Source organism: Teleopsis dalmanni, chromosome 2 (genome assembly GCF_002237135.1).
Source record: "Teleopsis dalmanni isolate 2A chromosome 2, ASM223713v2, whole genome shotgun sequence".
Classification (NCBI taxonomy): Eukaryota; Metazoa; Arthropoda; class Insecta; order Diptera; family Diopsidae; genus Teleopsis; species Teleopsis dalmanni.
The window spans coordinates 170,412,705-170,437,592 of NC_051847.1; the positions used below are offsets into that span (position 1 = coordinate 170,412,705).

A 24,888-nucleotide genomic window follows, 5' to 3' on the forward strand; every position below is an offset into this window, starting at 1 on the left:
CGGCTAATGAAAAAATCGTGCTGAAGTTTTCAGCTACAGAATTCCGCATCCGCACTTCAGTTGAAGCGAGATACTTTTAGGAGTGCCATTGAAATTTGACAGTGTCATAATTACGGTGATTTTAGTTTATCGACGAAGTTGAATACCAACAATGCGCAAAATGAATTTGGAAAAGAATCAATTTGAACTTACGGGCAAAAGTGAAAAAATTCACAAATAATTTCAAATTAACGCCAAGTTTAACAATTACTCATTTCAATCTGACAAAACTTCGAAATGAACTGAACAGTTTTTAATTAAAAAATTTGTTTAGAATTGTGAAATAAACATGACAAAAATTATTTCCTGCAAAACAATATTGACTTAAAGAATTGTTTTGACATTTATATGTATTATAATTAAAAGGAAGAATAAATTTATGGTTTTTAATTTGATTCTGAAAACCAAAAAACCATACATTACTACTTTCTATATTTAATTTATATAAACTTTAATGTACTTAAAAACCGAAATTATTGTTAAAAATATCAAATTTAACACATGATAGAGTTCAAACTGCATATATAAACTTTTTTGACATCGGAAACTTTTATTAACAAACAGAAATCTGTATATGGGTCATTCCTTCACAAACGAGACTGGTTTCAACTCATTACCACCGATTTGACTGTAACTATTTTATGAGCTACTTAAATTTTTTTTCTAGGAGATACGGATCCATGGGGTTTTGAGAATTTGCATTTCAGTCCAATTGTTTAATGACCACGCATATATTAGTATTGAATAATAATCTTGTTTTTTGAACTATCTTATTGGCCAATAGTTAAACAAGGGACTTTATAAAAATTTGCATTCCCCATTTGGTCTGCAATCTCTGCTGCAAAGAAACTGCCTATTTCAGCGGAAACTTCTTTGGGATTGTACCAACTTCAAGTACAAGCTTGACGGCAAGCACTATCTCTGTTTTTTATGACAATGCCAAGATCACTCGTGTTCACGAGTACCTTTTAACATTGCGCATTAACCCTATCCCTTTCACCATCACCCTACCTTCCTAATCTACGCCCCTGCTTTCTAGCTTGGATGAACCTGGCTCGCTTGGTATTAAGCCTATATGTTCACATCTCTTTTCTGCCCTGATCACTGAAATGACGTTTCCTCAATGCTGTGGAAATCTTCTCTATATTCATTCATAAGAGTTGGTTTAAGTGGGCTCAAGTCTCACACTGTGGCTCTCGATGCTTTCCAACTACTGTGAAACAAAAAAACAAAAGCTATAGAGGGAATGTACTTCCAAGAGCTGCAAATACAAAAAAGAAAATGAAAATGACAAGATTTAAATTCAGTCTGCTGTTAGCACACAACTTCTAACATATGGATAATTGTTTTGTTTAAGAAAATTCTTTAAAACTTTAAATTCTGTGAAATAATAGTAATATATACAAAATATATACTAAATATTAAGCTCAGCCATTAAATCTGCTGTTAAAACCAAAGGTTTAAAATATAGACAATTATTTTCTTCAACAAAATTCTTTAAAATTTTCAATCACTTGCTGTGAAATAATATTAACGTATAATAAATAATAAAAAATGTCTATAATAATAGATCTATATCTATATCCATATATCTATATCTATAATAATATCTACATAATTAAGAAGTGTTTTAATAAATTTATAATAATAATAAATATCTTAATCGAAGATCAGGTTTATATTGGGTTCAATTGTATTTACTACTTATACTTATATAAAAAATTAAATCTATATCAGTTTTTTTTAGTTCCAGAAAGTAGGGATAGGATTATGTAACTTAATAAAGAACGTGTTTGCTTTATATTTACTTAAAATTATGATAATGATATATTGAAAAGGTTATAACTTTTTACGAATTTCGATTAAGCAATAAATTACATTTTATTTATATATTGGATGCCTCAGTTTAAGACGAAAAAAAACTTTTGTTTCACTTTTGTGCTGTAAAACAGCACAAAACAATAAGTTTTAATATATTCATTTTGATGAAGACAGAAACAGCTTTATTTTACTTTAATTTTCTTAAGTGAAAATATTTCTTAAAATGCAGAATATTGCTATAAAATCCATCTTCACTTATATCCTTAAGCTCTCCATCCATTTCGTTAATGAAAACGTAAGAAAATTTATTTGCGCACATACCTTAAAAAATTAGCAAAAATGTATATCTCATGTAGGTGTGTAAATAAACATTTAAATGAATGAAAAGGCTTTTGATTAATACCATCAGAAGAGAAGCGAGAATAAACTTTATGGCGAAAAAAGGCAAAAACTGATTTTTAGCGCATTCCTGCCCCTCTGCAACATTTTTCAAGCATCATAAATTTTGGAGAGGAGTTAAATTTTTATTTTTCCTACATGTACTACATATTCCTTGAAAGCATTCCTGTGCATTAAACAGCAGAGCAAAGACTTTCAGTTTTTAAGAAATACTTACGAGGAGTAACTTACGTATTTGAATTTCGCAAAGGAATTATTTATAAATTCATATACATTTTCTGAAATATTTTTGAAAACGTGTGAGTAACATGGATGAATCCGGCTGACATTGGGTGTCGCCTGAAATCACATAAGCACGCAAATGACTCGATTTTGTATCTGTTAAGTTTAAAAGTGATAAAGCAGGCTCGCAATGAGCAAAGTCGAGTTGCTTTGAAAGTTTAAACTCGAAATTCTGTTGCCACTGTCGTTGTCATTTTAATATCATTTTCATCAAAAAATCTAAAGAAACTGTTAGATAAACAAAATAAAATTGTTTTGTGCCAATTGAAATAAGAAAAAAAACAGCAATGCAGAGCTGTGCTACGTTAAGGATTCTCTAGAAGTTCGCAACCAAAAAGGCTTTAAGACTCATACTCCGAGGTTGCCAGAGGTTATTTGAAAATCGCTTAAGCGCCTTACATATGCGCGCACAAATTTCGCAAACTTTTGCATTTACATATGAAAACATGTGCTTCAGTTGTGTTTGTTTTGAAAATTTCGCTTATCTTAAATTGTTGTTGCACGTTCATTTTCAAAGTTTCGCTGTAGATACTTTTATTTATTCCTTTATTTTGATTTCATTTTATAAATTGACATGACACATTCCGTACATTCCGGTTAAGTTCAGAAAAACACACGCAATCGTGCGCTTTAACATTTTACACATGTACTTCTGGTATGCGAGAATCTGCTGCCTACATTGAGGTTCTCAACACTAGTGAGTAGGGGCGTTGCTATTTACTTAACATCAAAGGGCGTGATTGTTTGGCTTAAAAGTTATTTTTTCTCATTTTTTGCTTCATAACTGCACATTTATCTTTTTTGATTACTTGTGATTGTCAAACAGATTTACCATCATTAGCTCTGTCAGTTACAATTTAAGCAATTTGTGTAGCAACCATTAAAACAGCAGATATTTATATAAATCGACCACCCCGCCCCACTAACCTCAGCACAGAATACCACTCATTACACACCTATTGCTGTTATGGCACAGCAGGCATTTATCACACAAATTATTTTCACAATACACCGCAGGGTTTTCTCCCAAATTTAGCTCGTAGCGCATTTTGTTTGCGGTTTATCATCGCTTATTTTACAGACAACGGAGTTGCCACCATGGTTAACACCACTTACCAGTGCAATATGGCGACATATACGTATGGCTTCTGGGTCAGCAAGCGTTAAATTTCATTGCATCCGTGCATGTAGCCACATCGCACGTAAAGCCATATATAATTACATAGCTCGTTTAAGTGCAACACAAGTAGCACTGGCTTCACTTTTTCTTATTTACCGAAAAACTTAAAATAAAGAAAAACAAAAAACAAAAAATAAAATAAAAAGGATTTTATTCAAGTAGTAAGAATCCTACTTGAATCCTTAAACTTAAACAAGAAAGAGTTTAAGTTGAAAGCAGAAACCGTTTTCGATTTTTTAAGAACGTAGGGAGTTATTTGCAGGTCGACAAACTTATTTTAAGTTATTTCACTTGCAAGCCACACAATTTAAATATAAAAATAATTTATTAAATAAATTATACATGGATTCATAACTAAGAATTTCATTCTATTTAATTTAAATAAGGAATATTCTCAACATCTTTCATTAAACCAATAAATTGAAGCATTGTGAGTGTCACGCTGTACATTAATTAACTTACAAATTACAATTCCTATCTAATTTAAAGTAAACGTCTTCATTCCATCAACAGAAACATTCAATGTTCAAAATAGGTCATACATGCTGCTAACTAACAGCACCCAAAACAAGTAGTAAAGAAATACTACAGGACAATTTCACAAAAATATGTCAAAAACGAACAAAAATGTATTTCAACACCACCAAAGCAAAAAGACGCACAAACCAAACAAAAGTGCTAACTAACGGCACTAAAAGTAGAAAAAATATATAGAAAAATAAAATAAACATTTTGCTTGATCGGCAAGAAGTTAAATTTGTTTGAACGAATCTCGAACGAGTTTAGCAACTACCTGAATATCCTCTGTGCATACTATCATAAGTTAAAAAAAAAACTCAAAACCACTATATTCTCAGTTAATATATTAGTTTTATGTATTATATATTATATTAGTCAATATATTGATTATGCAATAGGTACCTTTCGTTAATGTCGATCTGGACATTAATATAATATTACCCCTATTCTGATTGTTGATAGTCTCGTATCCAATGTAAGTAATACCATTCATAACGCCACATTTAAGCATATGGACCTAAAAGATGTGCTACACAAGCCAAATCAACTTAATAGCAAGGTAAAAATAATTTTCTATAAGCAACTCATTCGACATCTCCTACCGTATATCTTTCTCATGGAATTGAGCTTTCGAAAGCAGAATTGATTATGATTGTGTGAACTATAGACGCAGATCATATGGTAAACACCACCACAAATCATTAGTATATAATTCTACTATGTTATATGAAAAGACGAGTACCTGCTCGCGATAGCATTTAAGAAAGGCCCCACATTCATTACTGCGGAATAGGGTTCATTTTACTATTTTAACATCGAAATAATTTAGCATAATAAATGGTTGGTACAATTCTTAGTCTATATATTTTCAAAAATACAGCCGATTGAGAAATTGGAGATGGAGATTAAGTTTTTCGATTAAGTTTTTTATTTCCCAAATAAATGGTGTTAAGCTACAACTGCTTTGATCGCAATATGCTACAAAGCACGCGAAGCAATCACATTATTGTAAAAAATAGTTGAAGATCACTTCATGATTTACACATATTGATTATTAATCACTGGTCCACCCAGATAAGTCATACTTTTTGAACTACTTCGAAACCCACATCCAAAGAAACCCACTTCGAAACCCACATCTATTTAAACAAGACATCTCGCATATATGTTCGAAATCAGATTTATGCAAAAGTATCACACAAATGTCTTTCGAGCTTTGACAAATGCATTGAAATTAGTATGACTTCAATGTCTAATATTACAATCTAAAAATCAAATTTCTACAAAGACATCCTACACTTATTATAATTGTTTCTTTTTTTGATAATTGGTATATTTTTTGAAATTCCTTTTTATGCTAAAAATATATATATCAGTACCCTGAAGCTATTATAATTGGAATTATTGAAGTTAAGTTTAAAAATAACTAAACAAAAAATCTAATTTAATTAACTGTCGAAATTTTCTACAAAAGTTGATTTAAGTTATATGTATCTATTATATTTTTCTTTGCCATTATAACATTTTTTTTATACTTTACTAGAGAACAATCACATACATACGTGTTATTTATTTATAGCAAAATAAACGTCTGATATCGATTTCGAAGGGTTTTGGATTTAAAACTTTTTTCCCAAATTTATAGACACAATCCTTAAAGCAAACAAAGAAACTATAAGGACTCCTCCACTTTTAATCGCACTAAAAGGAAAGCTTTTACTTTGAGAAGAAAAACTTTTTTCCAAAAAAAGTGTTTATTGTCACTAACCAATTCTCAAGTAGCGACAGGATTAAAGCACTGATTTCATCAACTACCTTTGCAGTTCCTAGAAGTAAGCAGAAAAGTACAAAGTGAAAGGAATTTCTGCAGTTTTCTGTGGACTTCATCTTACCCCTAAAAATACCGAAACATTACCTTCAGCAGCTTTATTTGCACACCATTATGCCGTCGTAGTCTACTAAACTTTGACAACTTCCAATTCCTTAATAAAACCACCTCTTCACATTCACCGCTCGCAACTTGGCTTATACAAAACAGTAACGAAATAAAAAAAGGCCAATGTATGGCATCGTTTATGTCCAAATAATATAATGAAAATTGCTTTTCAGTGCCGTTGCGTTGGTATAAAATCTCTATTGTTTGAGTTTTATTGCAACAGTAAAATGTTTATTATTGTGTCCCCCTCCTCCTTGGTTGTACTGGTCTTTGTGAAATCATTGCTACTGTTACTATTGTCTTCTCCTATGTACAGGCTTCTTGTTACAAACTTTTGTTGACATTTTTGTTACTGCCTTTTTAGTTATTGTTGTTTTTGTGCTCAGTTGTCCAAGTTAAGTGCTTCATTATTAACTGACTAGTGTCTTACTATGGATTGCACGTAGAACATCTCCAACATAATACACACACTATGTTGCATGCAAATTCCGGCGAAGACACACAACTCTATTCTTTCGAAATTGTGAAGTAAATAAAAATAAATTCTAAATACGTACAGTCTAGCTAGTCTGTTGATATGGCCTATCGAATGCAAGACAGCACAACACTGAGAGTCAGAAAGAGCATTCCAAAGAACATTTCAAACATCGTTGTCATCCTTTCACTATTGCAGCAGGGAAGTAGGAAAATAAAAGAAGTTGGCAACATTTAAGTGGTTTCCATTTTACCTGACCTGCAGTTGCCCTCATTGTTTAGTCAAAAACCACTTAACCACAATTTCTTTGCCCGTCGCTTTGTCTGTCCGTCTGGAGTTGAAAATTTTTTGAACTTTTTCCGCGCTGATTACCATAATTTTCTATGTTTAAAAGTTTTTTGTTTGAAACAACTAGTTTATTACATCATTACAAACTGACTCCAGCACATTTCAGAATTCTACACTCCAGTTGTTCTGTTTTCGCCTGAAATTGAGACCTAAAAATGCCAATAGTCAAGCACAAACTTTCTGAAAAGTATTAAGTGAAAAGCGTAGAGTGCAAGTCAAAGCCAAATGCAAAATTAAAATCAGAAAAATATGTTCTACACCACAACGCATTTGAATTAATACAAAGGCAGTTGGTTTGTGGTTCAGTAAAATACACGCAGCCACAAAGCAAAAACTGCTTATTTATGCTCGATGTGTACTTTGTATGCAACCTACAACTTCATTAGTTTTTTTCACTTCCTGCCGTCCTGCGTTCCTTCCTGACTGCCTCCTATCTTGAATGAAAAGCAATTCCACAGCAATTCAAAAAAGAGTCATAGAAAATATGCCATTTTAGAATTCTTACTCAATCGTAACATTTCAAAATGACCTGCAAACGACGAAGACTGCCTGCCTGTCAAAGGACACAAATTGCAATGCGTATGTACGGTATGAAATTCCTGGCAAGGTGACGGGTATATAAGAGCCCAACTCTCCATCTGGAAAAATGGCAATAAACCTGACCGCAAAGTTCAATATTTTCACATTACACTTGCTTTCGAGTGTGATTACTTATTCATGAAATAAATTCCACAAATCCGTTTTAAGTAGAACAAATGCTCAATACATGGTCTAGAGAAATCTCACTAAGGTGCTTACAAATATCTAAACTAAATAAATTTAGATAAACACAGAATATATACAGCGAAATAGATAACATAAGCAAAGAAATAGGCAAAAGCAAAAGAAAATGTTTTCGATTTTCCATACGCAGCCTATTAAGGTGGAAATTCTTGCTATGAAAAATTTCCTAATTTTTTGCAACATGACTTCTTAAATTGCTGCTATATACTTTGTCCCAAAAGATACTTTGATTGAGATACTTTTACTTTTGCTTTCGAAGACTTTTTTTTTGACGCAATATAGTAACTTATGCAGTGAACTGGATATCATAAGCGGAGTGCGCCCAAAAAGTAATGAGAATTTTGACACTGCAACTTGTTTATTGACTCGAGTCCTATATGTGTACTTCAATGCCTTATTCTGTTGCCCAAAAATGACTCAGAGAGTTCATGGAAAATATTGCACTAAAAACGGAATTAAACGCAAAGACGCATTCATGATGTTAAAAATGACCTTGGGCGACGATGCTATGTCACAAGCTAGACTTTATGAATGCCACAAACGCTTTTAAGTAAAATAGAGTAAGCATTGAAGTCAAAGCGAGGTCTGATGATAAAATAAAAAAGTAAAAAATGGAAAAATTAAGCAGAGGTTATTGAGCAAACGGAAATGCTATATTGTTAATACAAAACGATTTTTTTGAATGTTTTGAATAGGAAACATATGCCAGTAAAATTCATTGCTAATGAATTTTCCAATAGTGATATCACATCACTGTAATGTCGTTACTCGCACCATATTTTTCATATATGGCATTCGAATGTTTTATATTACACGAAACTATTTGTCTTTAAACCTAAAATATATTATTCTAATAAATTTTTGATTAGAATGAAAAATATATTGAATTTCGATATAATGAAATTATGTATGGACTTCTCTGTGATATTAACTATGGGACACTCAATTATTTTAGGTAATTTTATAATATTGTCTATCATCTTGAACTTATACGACGGCTGCCTTTCAAGTTTTGCACCTAACAATGAAAACTCAGTTCTTATCTGCGAAAATGGATTCGTTGTTTCGCGAAGTATTTTCCATGACGATTAATATATATTTGCATTCGATTTAACCAATCTTTGAAATATTTTTCTCAATATTGTCTATCAGCTTGAAGTTATACGAGTACTTTATCTAGAGCAAAAACTAGAAATTTTAGTTCACCTGGAAAGTTTTTTATTGTCAATTCGACACAACTTGTCATCTATCTAAACAAATCAGTATTCAAGATTAGGTTATTTATACTCTATTCCTAAAGAAACGAAGTATTACAATACCCTAAATTTGTGGTAGACAATCCTATAAAAACGCTGATAAATGATTTGTTAGCTATAGAGTATACATAAGCATAGGTATATCTTATAGTGCATGAAAGTTACTTGAAAATTCTGAAATATTAATCCCTGCTTACTTAATGAAAGCATTGAAAAATTGATCCTTTGCAAATACCGACTTTAGTAAATGCGTAAAAAAAGTTAATATTTAAAAATTTTGATTTCTTTTTCTGCCAACAAAAACGCTCGATTTACAGCCTATTTTAAATAAAATCAAATACAAGAAAAAATTTTTTTCTGTTCGATATTCGTTGGTTAAAGGAGCAAACCAACAAATTCTGTAACCCATCTTAACTCAAACATAAACGAACAAATTTATTCACTGCACAGAAATCGAACATGACCCTTCGTCAGTTAAAATTTACTTATTAAATTGGAAAACGACAAATCACCTTTGATCCTTTTCAATTATCTACACGTCAAAGGGATAAACTACACTGATTAGAATTTAATTTAACTAACAGTTTCCACAGAGGATTTCCTTTACGTTACAAATTGTTTTGAAAATTTAAAACAAAACGATATATATCTATATGTTTTTTTGTATATTTGCACAACTTTATATACGGGACCAAATAATGTAGTACCCACAATTATATATTTTAGATACAACGAAGACAAATAACAACTGCTATGTTTCGAAAAAAAAGCTTATTTTTAGGTTTAATTGCTGATTTAAAAAATGGTATTGGCATTAACTGCTAATGAAGATAATTAAATTAGACAGAATTACAATTAAATTAATTGAATAATAATTAGTGAGAAATAAATTAGTGGAATAAATTTTCAATAATTAAAGCTAGATGTTTAGAATTATATGAATTTTGTATAATTTTTGGTTCATGAAAAATTTCTTAAGTTGTTTTTCAAAACCTTAATGAATAATATTCCTCTCTAATTAATCATTTTCACCAACTTTATATATTATAATGATCACGTTTTAACTCCATCGCTTTTATTTTTATATTATATTATACGAGGGTGGTTTGATAACTTAGTGACTTTTTGAATCTCCCGCGCAGTTACTCCAAATGCAACAGTGCTGCCATCAGCTGTAATCTACCAGTGGGCAACTTTCTAATTTTGAGCAAGGTACGTCGTTCAGTTGGTGTTTAATAGCCGTTCAAAGCAGATAACCTCGTGAATTTTTACGAAAATGGAAACAAGTTAATTTCGTGTGCTGATTAAGCATTACGATCCCAAATCCACGAATTGGGATACGAACTGCCACCCCATCCAGCATATTCTCCAGATTTAGAGCACTACGATTATTTTCTGTTTCCAAACCTAAAGAAATGGCGAGATTCACTTTTTTCCATTTTCGTAAAAATTTACGAGGTTGTACTTATTAAACTATACAGTATGAGAACAGTATAAGTACAGCATGTATACAGCATGTGTATAATATGAATACAGTATGAGTACAGCATGAGTGCAGTATGAGTGCAGTATGAGTACAGCATGATTGCAGTATGAGTACAGTGTGAGTACAGCATCATTACATTATGATTAAAATTGTATTGAAGTTAAACTCAGTAAAATTTTTTCTAGTACATGAAAGAATCGATGGTTTTTGATATTTACTTTGAAATAAGAATAAGAATAATAAACCATATCTGTTTGTAATAAAAAAATTAATGTTTCTCTAAACTATTAGATCATGAAAAATCTTACAATCATTATTTGCTAGTATTACAATAAATAAAAAATAACATACAATCATTATTTTTAAACATCAGTAAATATAATTTAACTTGAATATTTCATTTTAAATATTTTCATTAATTTTTTTATATAAGTATGATTTCAATAATCATATAATAATCATATAATATTTCACTTATATATATATGGTATATATAATATAATTTGACTTGTATGCATATTTAGGACATACGAAAAATAAAATTAAAATATTAAATAAAGTTTTTATTACACTAAAGTGATATACTTTACGAATTCACTTCGTGTTAACCTTTAATATACCAAATAATATGTGCAGATTGTCTCTCATTTTAATATCATTTGTCTGAAATATTTTATTAAAATTTTATTACCATTTATTTCTATTAAAATACATATTCTATTTATTTTTTTTTATTTTTTTTTTTTTGGTATACAGTTTATTTATAATAAAATGTTTGATTTCAGTTTGGTTGTAAAGTGAAAGCACTGCAAAAAAAAAATTAAAAAAAGGACATATACATTGTGACCGAAAAGTTTTCGGAAATTCTCATTTAAAATTCGCGCGCTGTATATTTTTCGATATTTTAAGTTTATGTAGTTTGGCAGCACTGTCCTTAATTACTATGCCAAAAATGAGCGCGATCTGTCAGACAGTTCGTTTACGGCAGCTGTTGAAACCAGTTCACCTCAGTAGTGCGTTGCGAAAAAAACAATGGAAAAAAATATTGAACAAAGAGTTTGCATCAAATTTTGTGTTTCGAACGAAATTTCGTGTGCAGAATCGTTGCGAATGCTACAAAAGGCTTATGGGTAATCAGTTTTATCGAAAACTCAAGTTTATGAGTGGTACAAAGCCTTTCAGGACGGTCGTACGACCGTCGAAGACATGCCGCGTTCTGGACGACCTTCGGCCTCTACCACCGACGAAAACATTGAAAAGGCAAAGGAAATCGTGTTCCAAAATCCTCATGTGAGTGTTAGAGAGATAGCACGAGAGCTAGGCATCGGTCGTGAGAGCTATCCGCCGTAAACGGCCTCAATTGTGGAAGGATAATTCATGGATTTTTCATGACGATAATGCTCCCTCGCACCGAGCCAACATTATCAACGATTTTAAGGCCAAACATTCAATAAATACCATCGAACAGCCACCGTATTCACCTGATCTTGCACCGTGTGACTTTTTCCTGTTTCCCAAACTCAAATTACCACTCAGAGGAACGCGTTTTGAATCCATAGAAGACGAAAAACAGAATTCGCAGAGGGAACTCAAAGCCATACCGGAAAGCGCCAATAAAAAATGTTTTGATGATTGGAAGAAACGTTGGCATTTGTGTATCGCTTCTAATGGAGCATATTTTGAAGGAGATAAAATAAATATTGATGAAGATTAAGAATTTTGCGTTTTATTTAAAATTTCCGGAAACTTTTCGGTCACAATGTATCTTATTTTGAATTTTGTAGAATATTTTTGTGAGCATTTAAAACTGACATTGATTGATTCTTTTGGTCTGATGAAAACATTTAACAAATGTAATAAAAAAATACATATTTTATTACTACATTTTTACCTCATAAACACGACTACATAGCGTATATATGTTTTAGCTTTCAACATTAAGCAAACATGCAAAAATTCATTATCTGTAAATTTATTAATCCCATTTGGTAATTTTATTGGCATTTAAAATTGTGAAAACAACTTTATCATCGCAGATATGAGATACAAAAAACTTTTATATTTGAAAACAAAATTTTATGACTTAACAAAACAATAAAACAGGGAAATTATTTCCGATACCGGTGAACGGTGAACACTGAACCACTGAACCACTGAACCATTGAAAGGAGCAGCAAACCTGCAACCTGAATTTGCTGATCAATGAAAATAGTGCGATGACAACTTTTAGTGTATATTTTATGCGGTCACCGAACACAAAGCGAACACTTTTATGTGCAGGTGGTGCGGCCCACAGTGCGTATACGCAATAATTTATCCGCAGCACATTTTGCTTAAATAGTAGCAAAAACTTTATGTAATAAAAAACGTTTTCATTTTGCTTATACATTTTCCAGCAGAAGAAAAGTATTTTTTCTCTCGTATTAGTGACAATTTTCCGGTCTATATGCTGTGCGCGAAGGAAAAACTTTTCAGCATATTGCAGCTGTGGCTCATGTGTCAGGCGTGTTAAGTGAAGCGTCCCTATTCGGTATTCGCTATCCGCTACTCACTGTTGTCAGCGTTGAAGTTGATTTAGACTAAGTTTTGATTTTACGAGCTTACCGTCGTTTAAGGCCGCTATTAACGTTATTTTATTTTGCTTTGTTTTATGATGTCGCTGTTACGCGGATCGGTGTGCTAACGTCGGTTGACGCTGCTTTGACATTGCTGGTGTAAATTAAGATACACGCTGCCGCAGCAAATATTATAAGCCATACATAAAATATTGATAACGCTTAGCTAAGCATGAGGAATAATGTGAGGAAATGTGAGACTCTGGCATAAACTTTAATGAAAATGTTGCATGTGCCGGAAGGAATACAAAACAGCAAGACAGACTGTTAATATTATTGCCTCATTAATGCTCTTCGGTTTATGACAGTTTTAATAACTTTTATTTTAATTTCTCTGGATATGGGTTTTTTGTGGAAACATTACTTTTACTATATTTAGACAAAATGGGTTAAGAGAGAAAGGACAGAAGCCAATCAAGTATGTAAGTTAAATAGAGTTGGTATGCAGAAGGTACTAAACTGTAATCACATCCATAAATATGCCATGAACATAAAAATTAATTTCAAGTATAAAAACAGAACAATATATATATGTATATATATATGTGTGCAAAATATTTCTACATAAAAATGTATGCTTTAATAAAAATAAACGAAATATAACTTCGAAGTGTTCTGTTTCCTGCGCTTGCTTCGATCTACTGGAAAAGGAAACATAAGCAGCTTAAATTGAGCTTCATCGCACTTAAGGATTTTATTTAAGTAAGAAACGTTTTCACAATCACTTAAAGGAGCAAATGCGTTTCAGTAGTTTTCCAACAAGAGCAGTTAAACTATTCTTTCTTAGCATTCTTTAAATGTTTATTTTTACATTTTTTTTTTTATTAAAGTATTACGATACAGTAACAATAGAATGTATAGAGTATAAAAAAGTTTTCATTCCGTTTTATTTTACAATTCGTATAGCAAAAGAAATTTCATGAAATAGTTTCTCCTTCGAAGGAAACAGTTGAAAATGAAAATGTTAACCAGGCAACTTGCACCTTGGCTATCTCAGAACACAAAAACAAAAAAACATTGACTAAATGCCATTTAATTCAAAAAGAAAAAAAAACGAAACTTAAATTGCATTTCAAATGGTATTGTGTGCTTTAAGGATTATTTAGCATAATAGGCAACATGTAATAGTGGCACATTGTTCCTAAGTTCGAGCACACAATACGCAATGTTTTGACATTAAATGTCCTGCAGTCTCTGTGTCATGTATCAACCATTGTCCACACTTTTTTTCAAAACGACAACACTGCGACGTTGCACTGAGCACATAGACATACCTGAACATAAATTACCATTAGTCGACTACATGATACATCATGCAAAGCATTGTCTTTACTGATTCACTCATGCATACATGAAACACTTTCAAGCCTATCTGCTTCCCTAAAAACCTAAAACCAACAAAGTCTACAGTGAAACAGTCGCTTCTACTGCAAATAGCCCGTGTGGCATTTATAAACACTAAAATGGTTATATGTACCTCATAATAAATATAAAGCACAAGGTGCCACAAGCCTTATCTGTTGCTTGCTGCTAAATAGCCCAATTTTAGCTACAAGTTTGAGAAGCTTCAGCTTGAAAAGTACGCAGTCGAGCATCATAAATCTTCATTAATGCCTTTTAATGTCGCTAAATTACAATTTAAGCCAAAAGTTTAAATAAATGAAAGCCAAATATAAAAAAAAACACACCCACACCATCACAACACCACACCACATCAGGCCATCAAGTTAAGAGCAACAATTTCGCGCTTAATTTATGTAACCTCGCTTTTCGAAATCATGCCGCAAACAATTCCACTGAGTCACATTTCAATTGCATGCCGCTTCTTCGCTCATTCCAAGAGTACTCAAAAGCAATTGAAGTACAATCGCATATTTTGCCATTTATCCGGAGGCTTTAATTTTCGTCTAAAACTCTAAGCAGCAGCAGAAGAAAGACATTTTAAGGTATTATCGGTAATGCCAATATACGAAATACTCGTAATCTCCCTCACCTGGCACAATCGAAGCATAGAGTGAATGTTACAAAAACGAAAAGAAAAGTTTCGGTAACTTTTCCAAGTTTAAATTGAAGTGAAAACGACAATGACGACAACAATGAAAATTATATGAAATTTAAGTTAAAAAAGAAAACAAATGAAATTGAATTCCGTAAAGCCAAAGTTATACGAAAATTGTAAAATTATTTTCTCTGCTGTTTTTTCTTCCCTGCTGCAGGCAATCTCACAACATGTGTCCTAATCAAAACACTTTACAAATATTGGAAAACTCATCATTGTCTGAGTCGAGTTCTCGTATTCATTTCGACTTAACTGAAGCTTGCTGCCTTCCTGAAGATTCTAGACATTTTTACGCACAGGTGAATACATTAAAAGTGGTTAAGAGTAGTAAAAACAAAACAAAAACAAAAACAAAACAAAAACAAATACAAAAAATAAAAATAAAAATACAAATACAAAAACACAACAAACAAAAACAAAAAAAAATGTATAAAACATAACAAAAAAGTAATCGAAGAGATACTAAAACCCAATTTCTAAAAAAGATACAATGTGAGTTAACTTCGATTGATGTCTTCATTGAATTTTTTATTAGCTTTTCTGACTAAATTGCATTTTTTTTGTGTTTGCACTCTGAATGCCATTAGCAGTTTTAAACTGAATATTCAAGAACTTGATGTTGAAGACTCAAAGGCATATCTAAATTAAAATTTTAGTTTCTCAAAGCCTTTTTCAGAAAAATTTCGGTAGCGTAAAGTCAATCGTATTAAACTACTAATACAGAATATTGATGAACATAGATACTGATTACTGAAGAAGCGCTTAAAACTAATACTCTTTTAAGGAGCATTGAAATAAATTTCTAAATTTTCCGAGTAAGTTGGATTAGTTTGAAAGGAGGTATACTAATACAATTATTTACACTTTCATTTATGCCAATTGAAATGCCTTCAAACTACATCATCGATCCCATTATATCATAAATGATTTGTAAGTTAACTTTAACAAATCATTTTATTTGCATGTTAATATAAATAACACTTTCTCTCGGAAATAACTGTCTATTAAGTTGCTCTCAAATCAGGAGGGTGGAGCCAAGCCTCACTAATTATTATTTACATTATATCTTTGCAAGCAATTTTGAGACCAAAATGAAGTTAAAAAAAATCCTATATATTTAACCTTATCTGAAATAATAATACAGTCCATTTAACAAGTAAAGACAGAACAGTTAAAACTGTGATCTATATAAAACAAATAACCAGTGCTAGGTTTTATCGACTACGGAGTACTCATTGCCATCGTTGATAAGAAGACACAATTATCAGCTATTGTATAATAACTTCTTTAATAGTTGCTGTTAGTGGATTATGATATTTAACAAGCAGAAAATAAAAAAATTCTACAACTAATAAACTACTGAGCTCTAAATTTTACAAACGATATACATAGTATGCATATAATACTTCTAGTCACCTTTTCGTTATAACAATGAATGAAATCAAATAGTTGAAGTTAAAAAAAGCAAACGATAGTCTACACCCAGTACACTCTCAAGTACTAGTTTGTACTGGGGATATAGTACTTCACTTACCGGAAAAAAATTAATTAACGGAAAACTAAATCTGAAACTAAGTACTATCTGAAAAAGACAACATCTAATGTGACCAACTAAGTATGTTGGAAAACATAACCTTAATGTCAAACTCTACAATGCAGAAACGTCTTTCAGAAGAAACAATGAAAGAAGATAGAATTTAAGAAGAACAGTAGTAAGGCTAATACTACCAATACAAACAGTGTGAGAAAGGAATGACGGATTATTGAGAATGATAAAACGAAAATACAACAAAAAAAAATAGATAAAAGAGAATTATTTAGCTGCACTAAATGTCATATTTGATCATGAAAAGAATGTTTTCATTTAAAAATTTCATGTACTCCCCATTATCCCCATCATCTCTCGTGCCAGATCACATCTTTCTCAGATCTATTTTGCCAAATATCTGCCTTTCTTTTACCTCATTCTTTCCACTTTCTATCGCATTTTATTCGTCTACTCTTTTCTTTCTTTCTCATTTCTCTCGCCTCTCTCTCACCATTTTCCGATATATTTAAAGTTTATTTTACCTAAAAAGAATAGTTTAAACCCTAAGCAAATTTGTGTCTAAAAGTGTCCAAAAAAGGTGCTAGCTCTTGTTGTTTGAGATATGTATGAGACTAATCAAATCACATTTCATCTGGCTAAACATATAAAACAGCTGTTAATTCCAATGTAATCTTGCTACGCTGGCAAAATATCTAGTGTGTTATGAATTAATCTCGAGTAATATACATTTTACCTCAGATTTACCGCTCGAAAATAAAATTGCACTAAAAGTATATTAAAAGAGCACCTCGATTGATAAAATTACCCCAGATTTACCAATCGACAACGCCATAGATTTCAAAAAATTGGTAATAGCTGTCATTTTTAAATGATTAAAAGGTAGCGCTAAGTAAAGATAAGAAAAAGAAAGAAAAAATTGAACGTGAAAGATCTTTTAGAACAGGGCTGTCCAATTACGGCCTACATGCGGTCGCGAGCTACATGCGGCCCGCGATTTGTTTTTAATCTACTACAATTGCAAAAATTTGCTTGTGGGACACTGGTAGGTCTACATTATTTTATTTTTATAGCATCCCAAATAAATGAATTTTAATTGATGAATTAATAAAACTAAATTTAAAATTAAAACCGTATTTTTTTTTGTCGAAAACAACTATGAACGTTTGTATTTGTTTCTACGGCCCTACAGTTTATACAGTGATTTGTGTTGGCCCGCGATCGCATCTGGTCTGGACAGTTCTGTTTTAGAACACGATAGTGTAGGTTAAAGAAATTCAATGTGTAATAAGCATTTTAAATTTTCATTATTTAAACGAAACATATTTTATATATGAAGTTAAAAATATTCAAAGAGTTCATACCTATGTTTTTTTCTTACACAATTTTCAATTTTAAAAAATTCGTGAATTTTTGGTTCGATTTAATGAAAATTATTTAATGAAAAATCTTTAATACCTATATAATCAAATTTCGTATTCTAGCTTTTGACGTCTAAAACAAACAATTTCAATTAGAGACTCAAGCAACATAAATTTTAAAATTTTCACAGCAAACCAGAAAAATTGAAGTCTGCATCGCATTGCTTTAAAGTCAACAAAAGGACAAATAAGGACAATTTTTGAACAAAATTTTGGTATTGTTTTGCTTGTTGTGTCCGTGTTTTGTGGCTTGGCTCTTGTGACATATGCTCCTCTCTGTGCCACACTGCAGCGAAATGGCTTTAAGCTGTAAGTAAATAGGGTCAGCCTTGCATTTTCCGTAGTCCGCATGTGTTCACGGGTGTGCTACAATTTTGATTTATTGATTTAGCTCGACTTGATACGGGCGATACAATACACAGAATGCATCAATATTGATAGAAGTTCGAAGTTTGTGAACACCGATCTAAAGCAAACTTCCGAATATGCCCCTTCCAAAGTACGCACACCGAAAGCATTTATGTCTGTGGCTTGAGTGCAAATGTGTTTTTTGGGTGCTCTTTGCACAATGCTCCAGTGCTCTTTACTTTAATCTCAAATATCAAAATGTCACTAAAACAAAGCACTTTCAATATTAAAAATAAAATTCTTCAAATTTAAGCCTCAAGTACCCTGTCTGCATGCGTAGCCATTTTTAATAGCATTAAATTGTGTAACATTAATTAAACTTCAAAATTTAATAAGAAACCAGTAACAAGCTGATTATTATGATGTTTCTCCCTCCAAAGGACTCAAGAACAGCAGACACAAAAAAAAAAAAACGACAAACGTTTGAAATAAGCTCAATTACCTGAGTTGCTTCAATTATGTGTCGCGTTCAAACACCACAGCTTGATGCTCGAATTTCGCATGATCCAATTACGTTTTCTCTACATAAATATTTTATGCCCTTACTCCTGGAGTTGTCTAGATAGCAGCAATCGTACGCCCACACATCTTCCTGCAATGACAAAGAGGACACAAGTGAACGGAAGAAAAATTAAATTACATTTAAAATAAGAAATATAAAAGAAACGTAAATTTTAAGGGATAAAAATATTGGAAAAAATTATTTGAGTGCAAAAAAAGTGGCTTCAGCTTATATACACTGAAGATGAAGCTGAAGATGAAGATGAGGATGAAAAAGGGCGAAATTAAATTGGACATTTATCAAGTGATTTATTGATTCCTGAATTGAAGCAAAATGAGCCACTGACACGGGAAGTCAGCGATTCGAATAACAAAAGGGAAAAAGACTTCCAACATAAGTCCCAGCAGTCTCAGTAGTCTCAGCAGTCCTACCAGTGCCAGCTATAATAAGGGCAATTATTTACTACAAAGTGAGCGGTAAAAACCAATTAAAATAAAAATTGCAACATTGAATAATTCAACTTAAAATGTTTAAAACGGATGTAACTGAAATAAGCTTGAAGTATTTTTGCAATTTTCGTTTTTTGTTTTTGTTTTTCTATTTTCTGCTCTTTTTGTATCTCAAATTTTGTACGTTTTGAATGGAAAAATACTTACGAGTGCACGTCTGCTTAAACACAAACGAGCGAACATAATCGCACGCATACAAATTATCCAACCGATTCTTTGTTTGGCTGCTTATTTAGCTTCAGCTTTGTATCTGTGCTAAAGGAACGAAAGCACTTCATTGTAATTTAAAGAAGATAACAACATCTGCACCAAATTAAGCTCACTAAAAGGTAAAAGTACAAAATTGTTAACGCAGCAAACATATCAGTAAATGCTCGTATCTATAAAAAGTTACACGCAGTGGCATCGAATGGGGATTTGAGATTCATCCGAACGAAGTGTATTAGTACTCATTTACGGAGGAAGTATCTTTCAAAGATATTTTAAACATAACAGATTTTGTGAAATAAACTCAAGTTCCTTCTGCATAATTGATACTAAGCCACTGCTTTCACAATAATTGCTCGTATTAGAACCCTTTTAATTACTATCATTTGGAAAACAAAAGCAAAAACAATTATTAAGCATTTAATCACCTGACGAAATGTAATTACGAAACATATTTAGAGTGCCAGACCCATTATGGATATTTGTTTTCATCCAAGAGTATGCTGATGCCTTGGCAAAAGAACTGAGTAAAGCGAGTGAAGCGAGGGAAGCGTAATAATGTGAAAATTACAAAAATTTATTCAAATCGACAGATTAAAACTGAGTGCTTGATTAATTTTGTTGAAGTCATTAAAGTTCTGCACTAGCATTTTTTGTTTTATATCTGAAAATGTTAATTAATTCTAATTAAAATGAGTTATTTACAAATTGCACTTCATGGTATTCATACTATATTCATACTATATATACTATATATATGGTATTCATACTATATACATTATGGAACTAATGGTGATACAATTGCCAAATGGACTTAGTAACATATATATTTTTGGAAGAACTAATTGATCAATATAAAATAATAAACGACCTTAGTCTTAAAAATTATGATTTTTTTGCACCGATAATACGACTACAATCTATAGTTATCTTAAAGGTATAGACGATAGAGAATACAATATATATATAATGGATTAATAAATTATGGACTTTATAATAAAAATTTATTGTATGTATCTAATAACTGTTTTTAATTTTATTTTTAAATAAAATTATCTCAGCATTACATTCCTAGATAAGGTTCTACACATAAGAAAGAACAAATCATGCAACAAATAATGCCTCTAAAAACAGGATAGTATTGAAATTTAGCAATTAAAAAATAAAAATATAATTAATTATTTCAATTATTCTACAGCTGGTTTATGATTTCGTTCTAATATAAACACAGCAAGTATTTATATAAACACAGAACATAAAAAGTCAAGTACGGCTTTGGGTCAGTTGGTTGAGGTGCGCTGACTCTAAGCTTCAAATTTGGCAGGCCGCGAGTTCGATTCCTGGTGCTTGCAGTCTCAAAAAACTATTTACGAATATTTTTATACAAGAATTATTTCAAAACCCACTGATGATGGGTATTTGGCAATACTTGAAACAGCTGTATGGCCAACCAAAAATACGATTAATTAAAATAATATAATATGAATTTTTGTTGTTATATTTCACTACTCTTCGAAAAAACCTCTTCAGAACATTATTTGAAAAATAAGACTATTTTTCATTGAATTTTTGTTTGTATCATATTTTAATACATAATTTTATTATTTCTGAAAAGCATCTATATTCAGCCTAGTCTGGAATCAGGCTTAAGCTTTTGGGTGCCCCCTTCTTTAACACACTCAGCGATATATCCAGCATTAATCTTGACCGAACATTTATCGTATTTATCAATGCTTCTGGCTATTTCTAACTTGTCCGAATAATTGTGGCATCAAAACAGCTTTTTTGGAGGATTCATTCCACCCTCAAATTCAACTAATAAACTAACTAAGGCATCTAACAAAAGAGCAGCATGAGTAATGTTATTATTCCAAATTACATAAAACTATTTTATAAAGAGGTAGTGAACTACGAAAAGTAGTGAACTACAACAACAAAAATTCTTTTTTATATTATTTTAATTTTTGGGTGACCATACAGCTGTTTCGAGTATTGCCAAATACCCATCGGAACTTCTCCAATTCATTACAATTCTTTGTTCTATTCATCTCAATGGTGTTAGCTTTTAAGCAAGTTGTAGAGTTTTAACCATACATCCCTTAATCCGAAATTCTGTAAATCGAAATTTCAATAATTCATAAAAATCTTTCGTTCCAATCAGCTCAAGAATTGCTCCTTGAATTAGGAAGCTTCTTAGCAATAAAAAGTGTCAAGAAAGTAAGCAAGAAAATAATTAAGATGTAATATTTCTATGGGTTTAAGGTCTAGTATGAAGAAACTTACGGCAATAACTATTGGTTAGATAAAAAATATTATGTGCTTTGCTGACAGCAAAACATATAACATCCAAAATATACTGTTAATAAATAAGTTTGGATATTTGTTGATTAATTCTGAAGCTAAATTGTTTGACTTAAACAATTTAATATTTAATTAAATTAATTTAGAATAATTAATTGTTAATACGACCAACTGATCAGTGAGTTTTTTAATTTTAGTATTTTTATGTATTAAATAAAATACGTAAGCCCAGTATAAATTAAAATAAATAAATTTATTTGAATTAATTAAGTATCATTTACCCAAATTAACTTATTTAATTCTTTTTTGCTTAATTGTATTTATGTTTGTAAATAAGTTTTGCTTAGATATATTACTATTTGTTTGTTTCGAATTCACTTCTTAGTGATAATTTTTGACACAAATAAAATATAAACATCGTTTATATTTAATATATAATATATATCGTTATATATGCACTTCCACGAATAAATAATATAAGATTCTGATTACTGTCCCCTTCTTTAACTCTTCTTCTTATAAGAAGAATAGTTGTAAATGAAGCTCGATCAAGATGAATTGTTTACCCTTCTCTATCTTCTATTATTATTATGTTGAAGCTGTTTTGAGCTAGTGCACTTAAGCACTTATACTCTTTTTTAACTCCAGGTATCTTCAAAACTCCTCTTTACACCTTGACTAGATTATTGTTTATCACTTCCTCAGACCTGCATACCTTCCCGAGGAGCCTGTAACCATTCTGAGATTTGATAACGCGGTGTTGGTAAGTCTGTCAGTTTTCGCAAATAATTTCATGGCTCTCTCCTTTAAATATTTTTTGATGGGATCAATCTTGATGTCCCTGAGAATGTCATTCTTCCTAATGTACTATGAAACTTTGAAAAGTCTTCTCAGAGCCTGGCTTTGTGCAATTTTTAGTTGGTGAATAGTAGTGTTTGAAGCTTTGCTAAACGCTACACAACCATATAGAAGTGACGGATGAATTATTTGGTTATATATCTGTTTCCTTTTCTTAGCATTGAGATTTTCATTTCGGAATAGCGGTTGGAGGTGATGATCTACATGAAATTTATTTATTTTAAAAATTGAGATAAAATAATACAATAATTAAGAAAAAGAACGTCTAACTCAAACTTTCATAACTCAAAAACTCGACAAATCAAAATTTTTTCTTTTGCAACAGTTTTGCTCTTCGTTCAGGATTCGAAATATTTTGGTATGAATGAATATAATAAGTATGTAATAACAGACATATGCCTTTTAAGAGATATAGTAAACTATTTAATATTACTTATTCAATATTGGAATACATATATTTCCATATTAAAATGTTATCACATTATCTCGGAAGTTTCTATTCAGCCCTCGTTTCAATAGAAACAAGAAAATTCATTGCCAACAAAATCGGAAAAGAACAAAAAGATATAAGTTAAAAAATTGCATGTTTCAATAGCTGGCAACATTAATGTTGTAAGAGCAGTAAAAACAGCAGCACCAACAGCAGCAGCAGCAGCATCTACAAGTCTTAATAAAACACGGCAAAAATGTTTACCATTCGAATTTGTTGGTGTGTTCAACCGTATGTTCCATGGCACAATGGTACGTACATACATGTGGAAGTGAATGTATAGCATTCTGAACATTTTCTACATTAGTAATTACGCTCATAATTTGTAATTTGCTGCAGAAGCATGCCAGTAATGTGCTGCTATCTACCTTAGTTAACCTACATAAATAATGTGAAACATAAATTAACCCAAATGCAACTTTAAAAATATTAATAACAACAAAACAACAAAACAACAGAACAACAAATTAAAAACAACAACTAATTCCAGCAACACAACAATTTCAGCAACAAACAAGGACGAAACAAATAAATTCCTGTAAACTTTCAAAATAATTGACTAAATTTAAAAGTTCAACAAATTCGTTGCCAATGTGCTTTGCTCAAAAGCAGCAGAAAACAAAAAATTAAAAATATTAACAGAAATAAATTATTTAATAAAATTAAATAATTTATCACAATATACTATAGTTAAACTTTTACAGTAGTTGAAACTTTCAAAGTCACTAAGGAACCACTTAAGTTGCTGAAACAAATATTCAACGGATTCCTTTGGCAAAAACCAACAAAAAAAACCAGCAAAAACCAGCAAAAACTGGCGCTTTTTGGCAAAATAATGGATTGGTCAACTGGAAAAACAAAGCAAATTAATTGCAGCTTCCAAAAAGGATCATTTCGAAAGCACGAAAAGCACAAACACTGGTAAATGGTCAAAAGCTGAAGCATCAATATTTGGTCGCACATGCATGGAATCCTCGAGTGACTACTCAATATCATTAAGAATCAACCGTCAAGGTATATTTTCATCCATTCCCCACACATTGTGTTTTACGTTACGCTTGCGTTACGCTTGTGATACGCTTGCGATACGCTTATGTTACGTATACGTATTTACATTTTTCAAATGTTTGTGCACTGATGTGGTTACGCCAACTTTGACTATTAGGGAATTTTTTGTTTTGACAGGACACTAATCAAAAGTAACAGCTATGTAACAAGAAACTGTAGTTGGGTTTTGATTTCGTGCCGCCAACGTTATTTCAACGACTCTAAGTATCCTTTATTTTTACCCGTATCCGTATCCGTATGTGTGTCCTTTGCAATGAAGTGCAACGAAGTGTTACTAATTCTTTTACAACCAACTGCTGCAAAAAGTGAGGAGGAGTAGCCACAACTTTTGGTTCGCCTTTGCCAAAATCTGTCTTTCAACTGCCTTTGTGTCACTTCTA

The 24,888-nt window shown here is 31.4% G+C and overlaps 1 protein-coding gene across 1 annotated transcript in view; it reads right to left on the reverse strand.

Moving 5' to 3' along the window:
* Window positions 1-24,888, reverse strand: part of LOC119683748 — a 180,590-nt gene that overhangs the window by 60,745 nt on the left and 94,957 nt on the right. Inside the window, exon 3 of the mRNA XM_038097580.1 lies at window positions 19,016-19,165. The gene's annotated coding sequence lies outside the window, so the exon portion shown is untranslated. The remainder of the gene's footprint in view (window positions 1-19,015; window positions 19,166-24,888) is intronic.